We start from the raw sequence: 16364 nt of genomic DNA on the forward strand, positions 1-16364 counted from the left end.
TGCCAACACAGTCACCTGCATTCTACAGCAAACCATAGGTAGAATTGTGTTCACTGTAGCTGTTTCTGCTGTCTTGGCCAAAACTGTTACTGTCATTCTGGCCTTCAAGGTCACTCTTCCAGCAAGAAGGATGAGGTGGCTACTGGTATCAGGGGCTCCTAACTTCATCATTCCCATCTGCACCCTGATCCATTTGACTCTCTATGGAATTTGGCTGGGAACCTCTCCCCGTTCATTGACACAGATGCATACTCTGAACATGGTCACCTCATCATGTTATGTGGCAATGACTCCCTCACTGCTTTCTAATGTGTCTTGGGATACCTGGGCTCCCTGGCCTTGGCCAGCTTCACTGTGGCTTTCTTTGCCAAGAACCTGCCTAACACCTTCAATGAAGCCAAGTTCCTGACCTTCAGAAAGCTGTTGTTCTGCAGTGTCTGGCTCACTTTCCTGCCTATTTACCACAGTGCCAAATGGAAAGTCATGGTGGCTGTAGACGTCTTCTCTACTTTGACCTCCAGTGCTGGGCTTCTGGGATGAATCTTTGCCCCCAAGTGCACATCATTTTGTTAAGGCCAGATAGAAATTCTCTGCATGGCCTCTGGGACAGAAGACATCTTCAAAGAAATAGGCCATCTTAAGCTGAAATTTAAATATTTGACCAAATATACTCATTTGTGTTCTTGAAATTACTTCAACATATGAGTGACATTCATTTCTCTAGTAATGGTACAGTTACAAGTAGTAGCCAGAGCCAGGTAAATTTGAATTTTATTCTGTAATTTTTGGTTCTTTCTATTTGCTCTTTATTTAACCTTCCATCTCCTTTCATCTTCACTATTATATTGTGTGTGTGTGTGTGTGTGTGTGTGTGTGTGTGTGTGTGTGTGTGTGTGTATAATAGGGCTTGAACTCTGCCTGGCCACTGTCCCTGAGATCTACAGCTCTAGGATACCACATTACCCTTTAGATAAGTCCCACTTCCCATTTTCTAGAGATTAATTGGAGGTAAGAATCTCAGGTCCATTTGTTCCCGGGCTGCTTTGAAGCTTGATCCTCAGATCTCAGCCTCCTGAGTAGCTAGGATTATAGGCATAAGCAACCACAACCAGCTTCACTATTATATTTTCACTTCTGACTTGTTTTCTTATATTGCTTTATTAATAACTTGTCTAAAATTTCTTACTTTGTGTCAGTTCTGGGGCTTCAACTTAAAGTTTGGGTACTGTCACTGCGTATTTTTGTTCCAAGCTAAGTGCTTTACCTCTTAATCCACAGCCTCACTGTTGGATGTTTGGTGGTTAACTGAAGATAACATTGTCATGAGCTTTCTTGTCCAGGTTGGTTTCCAACTGTGTTAATCAGATGCCAACTCTTTGAGTACCTATGAACTAAATTTTAAACTACATTAACTTCTTGCATTCATATCATTATGTTGCTTAGTCCTCAAATATATTTCAATAATATTTTCCTATTAACATGTTCCATGATTTCTTATACTCATTACTGCATTTTATTTAATAGTTTCTATTCCCACATCTGCTTTTTGCAGTATTTATAAATCTGTTTGTTTGAATCAATCTACCTTACCCCATCCTCTGTAGTTCCCTCCCATCTCCCTTTTCTTTTTCCCTCTTTTTCCTCCTCCTATTTCTTCTCTATGGTTTTCTATAAGGATTGTTTTTCTATATGGTTTTAGAATGTCAGTATTGCTTATATACCCTACATAAATATACTTCTAATGTATATCAAAATGTATTAGATTTATGAAGCAATAGGTGAAGAAAAATGTAGATTCCTAAGTTTGCTTATACATTCCTGGATATGCTTTTCAGTATATCCTTGTTTAATTATTTTTTCCTCTATTTTTATTATAATTAATAGAAGGGTTACATTACATTCGCCAGATAGAAGGTGCAAAATGCATTCATTCACATACATTGATACCCTTTCTCCTGACTTGGTTCCCATTTATCTCCCCAAGACCACAACCCCTCATCTTGTTTTCCCCCCTTCCCTATCCAATTTCAAATAACCAAATACAAATATATCCAATATATCAGATAACAAAGTGAGATAGTGTACCAATATGAGATTACCAATGGACAGCAAAGGAGATGAGAGATAACATAGTACGTTAAGGACAACAATGACTCATTATATGGCTTTTGTTTTTATATCCTAGTGGTCCTTTCCTTTAGCGTCATACTGTAGGGCCTTATGTATCTAGGTTTTGCTCTATTACAAATCACTGTTTAATTATTTTTAAATTACGGAACCTACATATATTAGATATGTACTCGATTATCTGATGATTATAACAATGTTTCATTTCTATTACCTTCTTTTTATGAAAACCATTATTCATTATTTGAAATAGACTGAATTATTGGGCTGTATACATGTTTAAAGAAACATAAGTAGTTAAGGCATAGTGTCACATAATGGCCATCTTTCTGGTTCATTTTTATTTTATCTTTTTAAATTTATGTTTCTAATAAGTGAGTGATGATATACTGACAATCACTTAGTGACAGTGGACTTCTATTACTTTAGTTTTAAATTGGAAGTATAACAACGTATTGGCTAAAAATAACACTATGCTTATGTTCCTTTTAAAAGGGATAGTCCCGAGCAAATATTTCTAAATTGTTAATATTTTATAAGAGATGGTAAAACTCTTTGTTTCTAATGAAGCTCATTTTTTATTTCTTCTTAATTTTATCAACAGGTTTAGTTTGTTATTGTTGAGTTAAACACTGCTTACCCATTCAGTAGCAATCCAATTAACAATTATGACAATATATAAACTCCCCAGTATCAACTGTGCAGAAGTCAGAGTGTATGTTGACCATCAGGAAGGAGAGTCTGAGTAAGGAAAACTCAAGTCTGAGTAGGGAAAACGAGACAAGTGATGGTCCTTAAGATATCCCATCTGTGTTGTGCAAATGTTATACCCATTGTAAATAGAAGCTCTGGTGTTCACAATAGTGATAATAAGCATAAAAATCAAGCGGCAAGCCAGAAATTTGGCTTAGTCTTAAAATGCTTGCCAGGATTAAGGAGACCTGCCTGACTCCTGTGAAGTAGATGTGAGCAGAAAATACTGAATATATCATGGGGTCTGCTAAAAACGAGAAGGCAAGACCCTAGAGCTCCCTTCCCAGAGGCCTACTACCCCAAATTGTAAATTATGGAACTAATTGAGACACCTGAGTAGATAAAATTATAGTCACAAATATAGTAAAACCACAGAATATTCCCCCATATATCATGGGCTTGGCTTATTTTGTTTTGTTTTTCACTGCTATACTGTCTGTTTGTACATAGTTCTTCTGTTTTATCATTCCTTTAATGGTTACGATTAGCTGCATTTTTATTACTGCTCACCATTTACTGTCAATTTGGGATGTTAGGATATTTTTTTAAAAAAAATGGGTAGTGCAAAAAGAAGGAATAGTACTTCTCTGATATGATAGAAGGCTTAAGGTTTGGAGCAAGACAGCAAAAGACAAGTTTCAAGTAAAGTAGAGTGGACAGATGCCTTCAGGACATAGCAGAGGAGAACTGAGAAGAGACATGGGGCTTTAAATAAGAGTCATTAGTCCCTAGGAGAGCAGCATTAGTATGCTGGTCAGAGATAGGTAGTGCAGTGAGACAGAATTAAACTGTTGTCAGACCAAAGGTGCACAGTGAGCATGCTTTTCCCACTGACCATCATGGGCAACTGAATTAAAAATCTGTCCAGACTAGAAGTTGTGTTTGATCTTGAACTGTGGGCAGAACTGAGCCTGTGGACAAAGGTCAAGTAACAAAAGCAGACTTAGCAGGTGCTAAAGGCAAAGAATAAAGTTTAAGTTGTAACCCTGATCTCCATGGGAACCAGATTTCCATTCTATTCACAGCAAGCTGTTTCCTTCTCTCTAGAGATCCAGTTTCATACACCATGTAAATGCAACTAAGCCATTGAAGACATAACTCAAAGAGCAAGCTCTCTTCATGTGTAGTTTGCTCTGTGACCTCAAAGTCCCCTTACTGCTCTTAAAAGACTATGCATTTGTAGAATTGTGCCATTTCTGAGTTCATTTAAACAGCTCATTTTCTTTATCAAATGCTTATTTTTGTCTCCCCATGACCTTACTGATTTGACCTCCTCCATGAGTCTCCCTCTGATTATCAGTCAATTCTTGTATGTGGATATTTTCCCTTCCTTGCTAATTCCTTATGTCTTACATATAGATATATTATTTCTATCATAATTTACTTTATTCCATCCTTATATTTCTTCTGGATAGAAATTTGGTAGATAAAAACTCCAGTAATAAGTTATATAATATACATGAAAAATTGTTGCATAGGATATAGTTCCCAGTCAGAATAAGTGTTTTTGTTTTTTTGTGGAATTTTTCTCCCTATTTTTCTATTTAGGAAACAGCCAAAAACATAGTGAGAGAACAAAGTTAGATAAGCTAAGGAAAATAAAGAATATGTTCAATAGCCAGTCATCACTGTAGGAACTAGAATTCAATGCCAGTGAGATAGCATATGGGAAATATTTCATCATTTTGACCACAGGGATGGGTGCGTTGGTTATTAACCAGTATTCATGTTCACAATCATTAACCCCATGGCACTTCCAAATTTTCCTACAGACATGTGCTTTTCTCATGCATCTGAAACAGACCATTAAGGCAGAGATAACAGCATAGTGTAGAAATATTAAGCTAAACCACAGTTTTAACTTTCCTCTGTTACAGGCTAAAGGAAATTGAGGGGAGCTGTGTAAGTATCACCTGAAATTTATCTCTTCTCCCATGATGGTTTTGTGGATGAAATTAAAGTCACTGCACTGATCACCATCACAGATTCTTGAAGGCAATAGGTTGTCATAATCTCAAGGAAAATAAGATTAAAGCAGACTAGTCAAACTAGAGTTTCAACAATTTTCATTTAATTTTATGAATATAACTCACATGATTAAGGCTTCTTTCACTCGTTTAGAAACAATTCTCATTTATAAAACACTGTTAGTAGTCTGAATTTGTAATGTTTTGATATAAAGCTTCAACATAGAATTCAATAGGAAATTCTATGTCCTAAATAACCATACCCTTATCAAGCCTTGTGTTTAGTCATTTTCTGTTTCCTATTTTCTCTGATCTAGGAAAAAAACAAGAATCCAAGGGAAAGCCCTGGATCTCAGAAACAGACTTTTGTGTTTGCTACTTCCCCACAGTATCAAATGATACTGTTGATGTTATTTAAACTTTATTAAAACCTAAACTAGTTCACTCACATGAAAAAGGATCACATTCATGAGAATGTGAGTATTACTATGTTATCTTATAGAAGCACCATGTTCTTTCAGGAACTAGGAGATCAAATAAACAAACCTGCAGTTGGAAACCAGGTCATACAAATTCTGCAAGTGACTCTGTAAGAATGGTAGATAAATTTAGTCCTAAAGGAAATCAACTAAAATGCCTTGGAGTATCTTTTATACTTAAGAAATCATTTTCAGGGCAAGGTAGCACATATCTGTAATCCTAGACACTTGAAAGATGTAGGATGTGTGGTCCAAATATTAACAAGACTTTATCTGAAAATAAGTAAAGGTTTGAAAACATGTTGCGAGTGGTTAAATGTGAGTGACCTAATAAATGCTTGACCCTGACTTCATATGTATACACACAAGTGTCATTTTAACATTCTATTAGTCTAGTAACTTCTGAGTGATAATGCATTTGATCTGTGAATATAATCTTATATTTGTTGTCACATTCTTTGCCTTCAAAGTGGCCCTTAACCTATGTCTATGTATTAAAGATCCTTACCAGGAAAATTAGGCAAACTATGTATCACCTGCAGAGTACAGGCAAATGCATTAAGAACAGGACAAGAAGCATATACCATTGTCAATTCTAATAAGGTCGAATCACTATCCTCATCAAGATCCCAACAATAAAATACAGTAAAAAAAAAAAACCAAAAAACAAATACGATACAATCTTCTCTTCACAGTGAAAACACTAGTTATCTTTTTTTTTGCCAGTCCTGGGCCGTGAGATCAGGGCCAGAGCACTGTCCATGGGCTTTCTCAAGGCTAGAACTCTACCACTTGAGCCACAGCACCATTTCTGGCTTTTTCCTATGTACGTGGACCAAGGAATTGAACCCAGGTCTTCATGCATACTAGACGAGCACTCTACCACCAGGCCAAACTCCCAGCCCCAAAACATTGGCTATCTTTAAGGAAAGGTAACAGATTGAAATAGTGTATCAGAGATGTTCTCTGATGCTGAGAATTAGGTATGTAGTTCTGGCATTGGTTCAAACCATTGGTAAAAGGATGGTCATGTGATGGGATGTTACACATTAATAGTTTCCATTCCTGGACCCGTGACTACCTCATTAGTGACTCCACTAATGGGAGAGTTATTGAATTATCTGGTTTACAACTTCTGTACTACCAGCCATTAACATGAATCACAAGCATACATTTTGTGACCATTTAGAGACAACTTGTCCTTATTTCTCAATTTTCCATCTCCCAGGATTCTGAGTTTACAGCCCCCCATCCAAAAGTTGTAATTACCCAAAGGCATGCGCATTTAACAGCTACACCAATCATAATCTACTTAGATCATTTCCTTCTGTCTTTATTTTAGAGAAGCACTATCATGATGACTTAATCTTTAGGGTTGAATGGTGTTACACATCATAAGAAACAAAGATTAGGCAGTCCAGACAAAACGTTAGTGAGATTCTGATTCAACTGATAAACCAGATATGGTAGTGAGCACCTGAAATCCTAAGCAATAAGGAGACATAAAAAAGAGGATTCGAGATGTGACAAAAATAGTAGAGTGCCTTTCTGGCAAACATGAGATTCAGACTGCAAAACCCAGTAGTCCTAAAAATATAAATAAAGTAAGTAAGTAAACAAATAAGACTAAGCATAGCTAGACAGAAAGTAAAGATATGAATTGGGGTAGAGACCACGATACAAGAGATTTAGGTGGTGATAGTGCAGGCCAAGGGCCTCCTTTCTCATCATTTATCATGCCCTACACAATCAACATCATGCCAAGACTGGTGCAGTAAAGAGCTAGTTCCCACCCTTTTAACTCAGGATGACAATCCCTTGTGTAGTCATAAACCACTTGGGCCATAAGATCCCCCCAGAGTGACCTTCAGGTTGGGTTAACTGCAGACCTGCTTATCTTCCATTTGGACAATATCCATAAATCCTAGTACTCCATGATGAAGACCTTAGTCCTCACATCCACCCTAGGTGCTCCATCTCCTTTCCATCCCCTAAACCCTACAGGTAATATAGGTCATGCCAGACAACAGTTAGTACTTCTTCTCATTTGTGCGCATATATGAGAAGTGATCTGCCAATCGCTTCCCACACTCACCTCCACCCCTCATTAAAATTTTTCCTTTTTTCCCTGTATCTGGATGTCTGCATGGTTCTTGGAACAGTCTGCATATTATCTAACAAGTGGTGAAGGTTCTTTGGTTAAATTTTAGTGGGGTTTGCCTTGCCAAAATGTATCATTCTGTCTTCTTAAAACTTTAAGGATCTGATAATACCCCACATAATTCATTGATAGTAAATAAAACTAATACTATCCCTGGAAGCACTTTTGAACAGTGATCAATTCTCAGATATATAAATCATGACTTGCTCCTGAATTCTAGAGAAATCCTTCCCACTGTGGCATTTCAGAAATTGATGTAGAAGGAAGATGAGGATGAGAAAGAAAAAGAAACTGAAAGAAGAGGAAATGATTCACACACATGGAATCTAAACCTTTCAAATATAAGAGGACACTATTGTAAAAGATGGATTGTTATGGAAGTTTTAATGTAATTGTTAAAGGTGAGTAATTTGTTTTCATGACCAATCATCATAATCATGATTATGTTTCTGAATTCACGTTATGTTATTTAGTAGAACAGACATGAGTTGTTAGTCTTTTCATACTAGATAATAAAATGTGCTTTTAAAATCGCTATCAACAGGGAAATTAAAGACCAATTTAATACCCTTAGAAAAATATCTTCAATTTGCTTATAAAGTTGAGAGTGTTAAAAAGTCTTCTTTCCAATTTATTGAGCAGGATCATCTTCTTTTGAGCTTCACTTGCTTTGCATGGCAGTGTCTGAATTATTCATTCTTAATTATCTAAGAGAAATGAAAACTAAGAGACAGAGAAAAACTAAATATGAAAAGTAACATCTGACCAAGCTGGTTCAAATCTCAAACCTGCCATTAGCCCTGTCTTTCAGAAAGTTTAATAATATGAGTAAGACCTTGTAAAATGCACAGCACTCTGCAATTTTATTTAAATGAATATGTAAACTCTCTGAACTCATATGTATAACTTTCATTCCTCTGTTCATTTTATGACAATAACCTACTTTTAAAAATTAATATGATTTTCAAATCCTGTAAGATTAATATACAGAAAGTAAAGGAAGGAGCGATGGAAGAAAGACAGAAGATAGAAAAGAAAACACATGGCAAAAGAGTGAAGGAAATAGAAGTCCAAACATGAATAGACTTGGAATACAAAAATGGGCCACTTATTAAACATGTCTTTCAAGTATTTCTTTTCTGCTTTGTAATCCAGTCTCTAACTTTTTGTGATGCTGGCATTGGTACCTAGCAGTTATTTTCTAATTAGGGACATAAAGTACATGGTGGGTCATATCCCTTCTTGGCTACTTCCTGTCCCTTCCTGATTACTTCCTGTGGGCTTCCTTTTACCCACTGGTTCCTGAGCATTTCATCATCTTGCAAGGCTTCTTCACCCCAACAAATTTTCTTGCTTGTGCTTGCAGCTGAAGTCACTGATGCTTTCTATTAGTTTTTCTGACACAACATAATGGCAAATCCCCAAAACTGGTGCTTCTGTTATACACAATAGTTTTGTAATGTACTTTTGTATAGTATGTTCACTTACAAATTTGTGCATGCCTAATAATGGCTCCCTTTAAACTTCATTTTTTATTGGTTCATTTATTTTTTGGTCTGGGCACAGTCTCTAAGATTTGTTGTTCAAAATCTTTGAGACAAGAATTCACCAGCAGTCCTCGGGCTCTCCAACAAAGATTCAAAGTGATGGCCTCTCTGTTTCTCACTACTTAGTTTCCTTTCAACAGTAGGAGTTTAATTATTTCCTATGATTATGAATACCATAAGCAGAAAACTGTGCTACAATGAATATGGATATAGAGATGCCTTTGTTATATTTTGATGTGTAACTTTTCTGATAAATGACCAAGAGGGGTATAACTAGAATATAGGATAATCTTGTATTTAGATGTTGGAAGAATCCACTGATTTCCACAGTGCTATCACTGTTACATTGCAATCAACATTGTATTGATATGACTTTTCCTGTATATGTCAGTATTTGTTGTTGCTCGTGGTTTTGATGCTAGCCACTTATGCTGGAGTGAGATAGAGTTCTCAGTATTGTTTAGATTTGCATTTCTGTTGTGGTCAGGGTTGTTAAGCATTTCTTCATGTATTTATTGGTCATGTGTGTTTCTTCCTCTCATCCCTGGTTGGTAACTTTCCTCCTTTCTCACATGTGTTGATGAAGTACTGATGCTGATCAATTTACTAGTGGGTCTGTTTCTTTAGAGAGATGTACTAATCACGAGCTAGCATTTTATATTTGTAATGTTTTTCTTGAAATCATTTCAATTTGATCACCAACATTTGTACACATCAGAAAGAACTCAGTATGACACTAAGTCAAATGCTCAATATATTGTAATAGACCCAATGACCAACCAACCTTAAGTGGATCATATAAATGTATCAAAATACAAACGCTTATAAAAATGTAGAGTCCTAGTTACTTCCTAGTAAATTTTGCAAAGGAAAGTGATCAATCTTTCTAACTATACCTGTGAATTGTGGCCAATGACTACAGGAATATATCCTTCAAAGTCTTTTTGGCCTCAGGAATCTTTAAACCTTAAAGGGATTTATTGAACAGGAACTGAGGCAATGTTATTGTTTGTAAGTACAAATGTTGTGTCAAGATAGTCTAGTGACAGGGTTGTCTCAGCTAGAGTTATTTTCTTTGCCTAGTCCCTACTGGCCTGTTCTTTTCTCTCAGTAATGTAAAGTAACACTCAATCCTTTTATTGTCCTGGGATTAAGTAACTCCTCAGAAGAACTTATTTGAACTTTTGTTAAAAAGTAAGTGCTAGTTTGATTGGTGTAACTACATGTGGGAATGGAGCATTTTCACATTTTGAAGCTATTTCATCCTTTACCAATTAACTGTTGTAAAAGACTGATGAAACTCTGAGTATATTATCACTAAATGAGCCTCCTTGACTTTAGATTCCTATGAATTTCCTGTGTTCTATCTGGGTTTAAATGACTCTATTTGCTATTCATCACAGATTTAAAAGACAAAAATGTAACCCATTCAGTCGGGCTGGAAACAAGAAGCAATTTCAAGAGGATTTTATTCACTTCAGCTCAAATTTTTTGATTATACTACAGTGCTTTTAAAAAGGGGAGAATTAGACATGTAAGTTTGGTTAGAAGAAAAGTTTGAGTAAGAAGTATACCCTCAATAAGGTATATCTATAGTATAAAGAGTTTAAAAATATGTTGCGTTCCTTCCTATAGCAATACATAATAAAATTCATACAAAATTGCCAAAAGGTGAAACTTCATGTGGTTATGTCTTCATGTGTATATACATGATATTGTTTGAAACACCTAACAAATTTAATAAGGACACATATATGTTCGAATTTTAATAAAATCCCATATTCAGGGTTCTATCACAAGTTTGGTTTTAAGGAGAATTTCATCATAGATCTTTAGAAAAAGGAGGTTTAATCAGTTTATTTACTTAGCCTAATAATGCAGTTCATACATTAAAATTTGCCAACAGTTTTGTATATTGGGATACTGCCATGTTGAATTTTAGCAGGTATTTCCCATCCATCTAGATCTATATAGAAGTGAAATATCACATTAGACATGGAACAACATAGTATTGCACTCTCAGCAATGCTATTCAGACACAGAAATTCAAATTGTCATGCAAAAGTAGTAGGTGTTCCAAGAGTAGTTGACAAAGTACTGCCTGTCAGCATTTACTAAATTCGGATTCATTTAATTTTATTAATAGAACTTTTAAAATCTTTCAGCACTGACCTCTGGCAGTGACTGTCATTACTCTACTTTTCATCTTTTATTAGAGAATGTACTCTGCACTAGGCAAACAGACATATAAATAGTTGTGGTTCAAAGCAGCTGAAAGGAATAACAAGTGTTTTATATTAGTTTGACCTTTCAAAAATATTTTTGAATGCCCAGCCCATAGAGGATTTGCTCTTTGTCATTGTCTAAGGATTTTGTACTATTGGAAGATTGAGCTCATTAATAAAATTTATGGTAGGTCATATAGTAAAGAAAAAAATAATTTTACATGGGATTTTCACTGGCTGGATTAGGATTAGCTGTAAATTTTTGGATATCACACATACACAGATGTTTTATAAAAATGAATTGAAACTTCATACATAATTTCCAGATAATAAACCTGCATATCTTTGTAGTAAAGCAATATTAATGTACCAATTTCTTATGCCAAGGATAAGAAACAAAAAAGAAAAATAAGAAAGCAATCCTTCCTAGAAAGGTAATAAATTTTTGCCTATATTTTTTCTATTGGTATCTAAAACAGGATGGATTTAAGGTGTATTTGTTAGTGGCACTATCGTGCACTATCTTGATGCTTCTCTCGTAAGACATTCACAAATTATCTTATCTGGCTCTCAGTGTATCACACACATAAAGTATGAGTGCTGAAACTGACTTTTTTTCAGGAATGCAATCACTGTTATCAAGGTTTTGATTTTCTCAAATTCCAATTCTTTCATTTAAAAAATGCTATCTTTAACATTCTTTAAGGATGCTAAAATCAGAACTCAATGAACATGTCTAATTACATGATTTTTATAAACAAATTATTGCATGAACACCGAAACAATGAATAGGAAAGAAAATGATTCAACATGGTGCTTTCTCATTGCATCAAAAGATTTCAAATGATTGATCTCTGAAAACATGTAACAGTTAGTTGAAAATTAGGTAACTTATGAAATGATTCTCAATTTTATTGTTAAGCTTAAAGGCTGAGAAAATAACAAGAATTTGGAAGGATAAGCCGTGGTAAACTGAACTTTACAAAGTGAAAGGTAGAAGGAAAGGAAATATACATATACATATTTATGTACATACACATATATAAGTATATACCCACAAATATATGTATATATGTATATGTCTATATGCACATGTATATTTAGTTTCTGATGAATATACATATTTCCCAATTAATTCCATAAGTATATTTTTGTATATACATATTAAAAATGGTTGTTTTCTAACACTTTAGATGTGAAACAGGAATTTGCAATAAAGATTTTTAATCTTAATTGTTTCCACTGAGAACTGTGCTATGTCATACTGAGAAAGGTAATTAACCTACTACTGAGAACTTTCTGTACCTTTTATTATGATCCTGATACAGATAATTTGGCACTGACAGTTCTAAAAGAATTCCTGTTTTAGCTTGTTCCAATCTTCTGATTAGTGAACTTTCTTGATTATTCAGACCTCAGATTGAGTAAAATACTAATTTCCTTCCAAGGAAATTGGTTTTTGTTTGTTATGTCTTCTGTTTCTGTATACTGATATTTTAAAGCCCTCAATGTTCTGTTGAATGGCCTCAATTTTAATATATTTAAATTTTAACAGATTCTGGATAAATTGTATTTTAATGATTTTTAGTTTAAATTATATTTAGTAGATTTACATGCATTTGAAAGATTTAAATAAAACCAACCAATCTGTAAAATACTCCATATGAAATTTTCTACTATTATTATAAAAAAGTTAAAATTGAAAAAAATGAGCCAGGAATGGTGGCTCACAACTGTAATTCTAGCTACTCAGGAGGCTGAGATCTGAGGATCAAGATTCAAAGCCAGTCAATTAAACGGGAATTGAGACTTGGCTTAAGGGTAGGGTGGTAACCTTGAGCTGAAGAGCTCAGGGACAGAGCTCAGCTGAAATCAAGCCCATGACCAACAAAAAAACCTGAAAATGAAGGATGATTATAAAACTGACAGACATCAAGAATTCTGGATAAGAAAACAGCATAATATGTAATAGAAACTATTCAAATATCTGTCAAATAATATAACACTAACATAACATAACATTTATTGATGTCAGCATTTAAAATATTGACATTCAGTTTGACAAAATGGAGTCATGGTACTATTCAGATCCATGTAGGAAAGAGTAGACATTTGACAAAATGTGTTTTTATGAGCAAAATTGAGCAACAGAATTTATTATGCTTTTCTAAGTAAATATTGGACCATTTCAATGACATAACTCATTCATTTAATTGAAAGGTTAACCTAATTCATTTTTATCAAAATCCTGTGTAACTGCTTTCTTAGTTTGAAAATCTGACAAAATTTCCATTTTCTCAATATAATTTTGAATAGAGGAAAACAAATGAAACATGTATTAAAAAGTTAAATCAAAGATTACTAGAATTTTTATTAAATTACTTTTCTTAAAATGATTTTTGTTAAGACCAGCTAAGCAGTCATTTAGAAAAGAGTCTATGTGGATTTCCTGCAAGCCTCATAACCAGTTTACATGTATTTTTTCCTGCAGCTGAGATTCAAACAGAGATAATGTCTCAGGGACTATTTATTGTGCTAACCAATGATACACTTTTTATTAAACCAATTGAATGCCCATGTTATGCAGGGGTATTAATGATGTCCACAACATATTTATAGGTGCTTATCACATATACTGCATTTTGATTTGGGATCAAATAAAATGAAATCTATGAGATATAATAAGATGAGCTATTAGACTCAACAGTGTTTAGTGTTAAAGAAGTTAAAAACACTTTTCCAGCTTGCAGGTAAGTGCAAATTTTGCTGTAATAATTATAGGAACATTAATAGCAATATTTGTTTCTCCTGGCATGAAGGACTCTGGAGAAACCTTTGCTGTTGTGCTAATGCAATAGTATCCTATGTTAATAACCATTATGTTCAGTTACACCCACACAGTCTTTTCAAGGACAAGGTCACACAGATGAAAATCAAATTATTCTAATGTATGTGAAACTTCCTGCCAATTTATAGCTCTGTTCTGCTGAAGAGATGGGAGACTTGAATAAACTAGCTTAGAGAAAGGGCAATTGTTGGGTGAAAGGATCAGTTTCTGAACTTGGTTTTAAAAACTTCTTTAAACCAATATAGTACATCATTAGATGGGCTAACAGACTCTCTGGTGCCATAAACTAGTAGACAAGATCACAGTATAATACATATGCAAATAAGCATAGCTGTTTTTAATTCTATAATTTTTCTTCTTAAAAAAAATCCAGACTGGTGTATCTACCGTGAATCAATGAGGCGTGCCTAAATTTCTGGATTTCTCAGGGAGAGAGATGGTTTGGGTAATGAACAGTAAAAGTATATATAATTGAGCTATTGGCAGGATATAGTATTTTAACATAAATCGAAATTTTCATTGTGCTACAGGTAAGTGAGAAAAATTCTTTCTGGGATATAGGCAGTAAAACATTGCCTATCTCAATTCACAGACAATAATACAGGAAGGTTTTTATTTCTTTAACTTTTCATTCTTTTTGCCTTTTTACTTTTTTTGCAGTTCAAATGCCAGGAAATGTGTTCAACTGAAAAATAAGAACAGTAGAAAGTATAGTGAACCATCCTGATAGAATATACGTAGATAGCAAAAGTGATTCAGTAGATAACAATTTAAATGGGAAAAGATAATTACTGTCCACTTAACTCTATAAAGGCCTAGTATTCTGTAACTTGTGAAGCTGGGTAACAATTGGTCTAAGCAACTATGCTAGGCCAAATACTGAATAAATCCTCTCAGAAAGATGCATAGTACTTAAGGATGGATTCAATAACAGGGTGTAGATGAACATTTTGTGTTTTAGATTTACAGTGTAAAATCACTTCATTAATTTCTAGGTAGTGCAATCAAGAGAAGATAACCATTAGGACAACCTATAACACTTTTTTTTGCCAGTCTTGGGCTTAAGCTCAGGGCCTGAGCACTGTCCTTGGACTTTGGACTTTCTCAAGGCTAGAGCTCTACCACTTGAGCCTCAGCACCACTTCTGGTTTTTTTCTATGTATGTGGTACCGAGGAATCGAACCCGGGTCTTCATCCATGCTAGGCAAGCACTTTAACCACTAGGCCAAACTCCCAGCCTCCTATAACACTTTTTAATAGCTCCTATACATGAGGATATATGTTTGCATTAAGCGATGAAATTTAGAATGATATGGACATTGTCTTCCAAAATTCACAAGCTGTTTATGACTTTAAAGCATTGAGAAAATGCATGCAAGATGTTTCAACATAAGGAAAGTTTAGGTTCTCCACAACCTTGCGAACTCTGAGGAGGTTATGATAGGATAGGAAAATAGACTATTGCTAATCCCAGTACCATGGCCCCCTTGGTCTCTTACTTTACAACTGTTTTATGTCCCTCTCTTTCTGAGAAATGTATGTTTTAGTATCCCTATTTTCTTTCTGTAGACTTGACCCTAAAAGAACTTCTCCAGTCTGAGAAATAAAATGGATTTGTCAATGTCTGAATCCCCAATGAAGTAAGCTCAAAATCCTGTGAAGTCCCAAACAAGTTGGAAAGAACAATGCAAACAATACACAATTTGTTGTTCATTAACAAGGATAAAAAATTATTGTTCATTACAAGGACAGAAACTGCCAAGCTCACAGTGAAGATATATAAGATGGTAAACGTCAGATGGGTGGCATGTTCCTGTATTCCCACACTCAAAAATTGGAGATCAGAAAAAAATTGGAGATCAGGAAGGTCATGGCTTGAAGGGTAAAGCTAGAAATTCTTATCTCACACCCAATAAGCTAGGCATGATGGTACAGCTCTGTAACCAAATGAAGTAAAACGTTATAGGTAAATAAGAGCTATTTTTTTCTGAAATTTCATTAGAGCAGCTGCAGTAGAAAACCTGCCTACTAAGTAGGAAGCTCTAAGTTGAACTGGCAGAATGGTCTAGAATAAATAAGAAGATAAAGTAAGAAAAAGAAAGGAGGAAGGAAAAGAAAGAGAAGGAAAGAATGATGATAGGTAATAGTTCTATACTTCTGTATCTTTGAGGATGTGTTGAATCCATATTAGACTGGTCTTGGGAGTTCACCCTTCTCTGTCAGTGGCATGCCTCTCTACCCTGTATTGCTTAGTGGT

The sequence above is a fragment of the Megascapheus bottae genome, unplaced genomic scaffold (assembly GCF_031878675.1).
Source record: "Megascapheus bottae isolate mThoBot1 unplaced genomic scaffold, mThoBot2.hap1 HAP1_SCAFFOLD_112, whole genome shotgun sequence".
Classification (NCBI taxonomy): Eukaryota; Metazoa; Chordata; class Mammalia; order Rodentia; family Geomyidae; genus Megascapheus; species Megascapheus bottae.